Consider the following 6,000-nt stretch of genomic DNA (forward strand, 5'->3'; position numbering starts at 1 on the left):
AAGGATTTAAATGTCTTAGAGAAGACTCAAATCATTGGGCATTGGGTCATTAATGTAGGATAAGTAGTTTGAGGTATTTCTATTGATTTGTGTTAATTATCGGGTTCTGAATCATATCTTGGTGAGTCCTTAAGGAATTCATTTGTTATGTTATGTTTAATTATTGTGTTGTGAGGATGAGTTACTTCAATAAATCATGATAGACTTGAATGTCCTATAAAATATCTAAAATCTTATAAAGGAGTTCAAGAAACTCAATTTTGTATGTTTTTTTTTATTTTTATTTTATTTATTATAATTATTTTAGTGAATAATTATAAATACATTGAAAAATAGTTTTAAGTATTCAAAATATATTTTTGGGTCTTTAAAAATTCAGGGATTTATTTTTTAAGTTACTGTTCTTGATTAACAAAACTTTGGTGATATTTTGAGATATTATGTGTTTTTGTGATTTTTTTTTATTTTAATTATTTTCAAATGCTCAAAAATAAACTTTTTTATTTTAATTAAAATTTCATTTTTTTTCTAAGTGACCATGACCTCAGAGAACTCACCAGGCCAAATTTTATATTTTTACGATTTATATTTTAATTATTATAATTAATTTAAGAAAAAATTAATAATATTATAGAAAAATACACATAGGCATTTCAAACACATTTTTTTTACTTTGAAAATTTTATGACAGTGTTTTAAAGTGATTTTCTTTAATGAGGACAATTTTTGTGATTTTTTTAAAGATATATTTATATTTTTTTTAATTTTTAATTATTATTATTATTATTTTAATACTTAAAATATAATTTCTATTTTTTTTATTTTTTTTTTTTGTCTGTATGTGTTTTTTGAGTTTAGGGGTATTTTTATTTTATTTTTATGATTTTTTTTCACCAAGCTATGTATTTTTAAAATTTATGTAATTATTTAAATCAAAAATACATTATTGCGCTACTTATCCATGTAACACCCTTTTAAGACAAATTATCATATCACATACACAACTCATAAATCTTAAATGGTGTGTAGGAATATCTAAATCCTCAGACATGCTTGAACGACATAAAAAGATTGTCAAATTTCAAATATTAGACTTGTAAATTCATAAAAATTATGTAACATATATCTGAATGAAATTTTCGACGGTAAATATGTAAGTCCATAAAAAAAAAAACAAGTAGTGCACGTAAAGTATTCAAATTTGAATTTCAAGTATGTAAATACACATGATTTGTTAATAATCCCAATTATGTTAGGACTGTGAATTTAGCAACTTTAGCTCGAAGATAGTTGATCGCTTAAAAATTGATTCAAATCTTAGCCTAAATCGAGATTGAATCGAAATAAATGAGCCAAGCTATGAGTCAATTTTATATCAAATTTTTTTAGCAGTTGATTTTGAGCCGACCCCAGCTCGGCTCGAAGTTGGATGGTTAACAACCTTATCAACTATATTATCAGTTCTTGATCCCTGATGTTATTCTTCCTATGGAAAAATTATTCCATACGGATCGGCCACCGCACGCAGCTTGGTGCGGTGCCCGATCCGGACCGTAGATCACCTGATCAACGGTCCCGATGTATTTCGGTGAGGCCCACCTAAATTTTTTATTTTTTTTATAAAAAAAACAGAAATAATTCTGGTCGTAGATCACCGTGATCTACGGCCAGGATCGGACACCGCATGCAGAGATGCATGCGGTGTCCGCACGCAATAATCTCTCGATGAGGAGTCTGTCCATGGGATGACTAAAGATATTAAGGAACTATATCTTTCCTCTCATTGGATCTACCGAAAGATGTGTTACTGCCTTCGGTTGGCTTTTTATAGTTGGCTCTGATGCTTATTTATCTTATTTTAGTCCAATTGGTTTGGATTTGGATCCATCGGACATCCCTTTGTCATTCTTCTAGCTTGATGTCCTTCGGTTTTGGTTGAGATGGCTACATTCAACCGGATTAATGGACATCTTTGTCTTTTGTTGATGGGCCCTCCTTTGTTCCAATCTCTACAAAATAATGTTGCAATAAGAATAAGAAAATTTAATGCAAAATTAGATAACATTTTTTTTTCTAATTAATGATTTACCAATTGAACTCCCTAGACTTATATGCCCTTGTTTCTTACAAATAGGGCACGACGGGACTCTAGAACTTCATATTTGTTTTGTATCTCTTCTAGTCTGAATCAATTGGCTTTCAATTGCTATCATTGAGAATGTATCAAGTCCTTTGACTAATGTCCCCCATCTTGTAAATGCTCTCGCCACCTTTGGAAAACTGAAGGACTGGTATCACCCAAAAGGTGAAAAGAATAAGAAGAAAATCACTACTCAAAAAAGAAAAATAGCCACACCGGCGGATCAGGTGAGGTTGTTTGAGTCATTCCTCGATACTAATCAGGGGTACATTTAGACGACTGACCATCAATCCATCTGCTCAAGTTTCTGTTGGGGCACCAAACTTTTCAATCAAAGGGGCAACACAAGAAGCTATTAGTGCTTTGCCATCACCTATGGTACAAGAAGTTGATGGTGTTGTGAAGTTCTCCAGTGAGAGCGATGTGTTGATTACAAGACTTTCGGTCGCCGTACGCCTGAATGCTGTTTAATTTAGCATAATATAATAACTATAAATTAGGTATTTTAATTTGAAGAAAATGGGGTCAAAATGATCTCATTGATTCCTACACTTTGAATAATCGAGTTAACAACGAGTGATGTACTACCCTGAAAGGTAATACAACACTTGATAATAAGCTTAATTAAATAAACTATAAAAATAAATGATTTCCGTTTGATCTGCAAGTTTGCATGATGACCAACATATTCCTCTATTCGGTCTGGGAATTAAATAGGGTTTATTTTAAGTCTGTATTCTTTTAAGTTCTCTATAAGGGCAAGCCCCTATAGTTAATTACATCTTAAACGAACAGATCACTTATGAAAACTCTCGATAAAAATCAGGAATCTTTTGTTTTCATGAATTCAAAAGGAAGGATTTCAACGAACATGATTGTGAAATTTCCAATAGGGATTGGTTCAAAGATGAAATATTTTATTTTAAGAATTAAAGAAAGAAAAGTAGGATAGATTAAAGGTCCATGATAGGTTTTGGTAATCTCCCAAACTATCCTAATGTTTAGCTCAATTTAGGATGATATTAATTTACGTTAACTCTTGCCAATTTTATTAAATAGGACTTAGATTTGTGTAATGATGATTTACACAAAAAACCTAGAAAGATAGAAGATTTTATGTTAAGTGACTACCTCAGAATCCAAAAACAGGTTGGGACAAGTTGCATATCGGGACTATACAGGACCCCAAGAATGAGAGATGTTTTATGTCATAAAAGTAGCCTCAGAATCCTAAGGATTGTTATTTAAACTAAAGAAAGGTCTTGAACGAGCTGCCCACGAAGTTGGCTCTGAAGCCTTCGCTGTCGCAGTAGTTCCGCAATTCAAGCTTTTATGGTTTTGCAGTATGTCAAGTTTTGTTGTTGTTTTGATTTTGGTTTGCATGCCAAGTAAGGTAAATTGTGAAAAATTAAAATGATAAATAAAAGGTACTAAAAAATAAAGTGAGTAAAGTAAATAAAAAGAGAATGCAGTACATAAAATAAATATGTATCTAGGCTTCTGCTACCGCTGCATGGTTAGTATCATAAAATATAATATATTTACAAAAAACTTAAATAAACTACAAGAAAGTAAACAAAAGCATCTGATATGAAAAAAAAAATCAGAAAAAGAGTCGTAATAAAACACAAGCAACTAAAAGAAAACTTGTAGTCACATATAGAAGACCGAGACTGGGTGTAAGACATTGGTAAAGGTGGGGGGCTCAGAGCTGGACTGTGTGCTTCCCAACCTTGAGTAAGAGCTACCAACCCTATAATCTATGGAGGACAATCTTAACCACGATCCAAGTAATTAACTGTGGACTTTTATAAAATTTTTGTTTTCCAATTTTGATTTTCATGTATGTAGGATTTATTTAGCAAGCAAAAGGTATTTTTGTTGCAAAGGAAATTTTGTTTTAATATATTTCGTAAAGTAGTTCATTCCACTGGTTAATTACCCTAATCAAACCAAGACTACTAGCATTCTAAGAGTGTCGATGGCAATAATTTCACCGAAAGTTGGTAAATAGTATCATTGATCTTTATCCTCTCCCCTTATCAGGAGTCCTTGAGGTAAGAGACATTATTCTGATAATCTCACAGTGTATCCCTTGTTTAAACACCCATTAAAATTATCGTCATCGCCCTAGCCACCTAGATCTCAAACTTACATAAGCCTGATGATTCATATGCGGCAAAAACAAATATCAACAAATATCCCCAGTTACTAATATCCCCAGTTACTCACAAGGATTTAAATGCCTTAAAGAAGACTCAAATCCTTGAGCATTGGGTCATTAATGTATGATAAGTAGTTTGAGATCTTTCTATTGATTTGTGGGAATTATCGGGTTCTGAATCATATCTTGGTGGATCCGTAAGGAATTCATTTGTTATGTTATGTTTGATTATTGTGTTGTGATGATGAGCTCCTTCAATAAATCATGATTGACTTGAATATCCTATAGAATGTCTAAAATATTATAAAGGAGTTCAACAAACTCAATTTTGTATTTTTCTGATTTTTATTTTATTTATTATAATTATTTTAGTGAATAATTACAAATATATTGAAAAATAGTTTTAAGTATTTAAAATATATTTTTGAGTTTTTAAAAATTTTGGAAAGCATTGTTTAAGCTAACGTGGTTTTTCTATTATTTTAATTATTTTTAAATGCTAAAAAATGAAAGTTTTATTTTAATTAAAATTTCATTTTTTTTATAGTGTCATGACCTCAGAGAACTCACTAGGCCAAATTTTATATTTTTCTGATTTATATTTTAATTATTATAATTATTTTAAGCCAAAATTAATAATATTATAGGAAAATACACATAGGCATTTAAAACACTTTTTTTTTACTTTTAAAATTTTATGGCAGTGTTTTAAAGTAGTTTTCTTTAATCAGGACATTTTTTGTGATTTTCTTAAAGAAATTTTTATATTTTTGAAAATTTTAATTGTTTTATTATTATTTTTCAATATTTAAAAATACAATTTCTATTTATTTAATTTTATTTAATTTTATTTTTTTGGTTCGTCTCTGTTTTTTGAGTTTATGGGTTTTTTATTTTATTTTATTTTTATGATTTTTTTTACACAAAGATATATATTTTTAAAATTTATGTAATCATTAAAATAAAAAATACTCCATTGCTCTACTTATCCACCTGACACCCTTCCAAGACTCAAATTTTAATATCACATACATAACACATAAATTTTATTTTTTTCATATATTCATATTTAAAATATCACATAAGTAATTATCCAAATTTGGGTAGTGTGCATATAAATATACAAAAAAAATTTGTGTGTGTGTAAATACATGAGAATAGGGTGTCGTAAGTGTAAAGTCTCTTTTCCGACCTTTTTTCTTTTAATTTTTTTTTATGTAAATATTAAAGTTTGAATTTTAAGCATACAAGCACAAGTGAATAAAAGTTATCGTGCATGAAAATACATAAAATAACAAAATATGCTGAAAGTATGAAGACAGATGGGTGCAGCGGGTTCGACCAGTGATTGGGAGCTGGCGGCTTCGGCCTGCGCCGGTTACGAGGGGCTCTGACGGACGGGAGGAATCCGACCGCAGCTTCACGAGATATCAAAGAGAGGTTGTTTTTATTATTATTAATTCTATTTTTATGAGCATGAGATAATATCAACTGGGGAGAGGGAGTGTGAGAGCTACCATGTGTGAGTTATTTTAATAATATCGGATAATAATTTTATTATTATTATTATTATATATTATATTGTATTGTGTTATAATATAATAATAATATTATTATTCAAACTATTTAATTTTCCTGCATATAAGCGCGTGGGAGGAAAAAAATAGGGATATAATAGATTTCTCTTTTATTTTTT

The sequence above is a fragment of the Phalaenopsis equestris genome, unplaced genomic scaffold (genome assembly GCF_001263595.1).
Source record: "Phalaenopsis equestris unplaced genomic scaffold, ASM126359v1 Scaffold000996, whole genome shotgun sequence".
In the NCBI taxonomy this organism is placed as follows: Eukaryota; Viridiplantae; Streptophyta; class Magnoliopsida; order Asparagales; family Orchidaceae; genus Phalaenopsis; species Phalaenopsis equestris.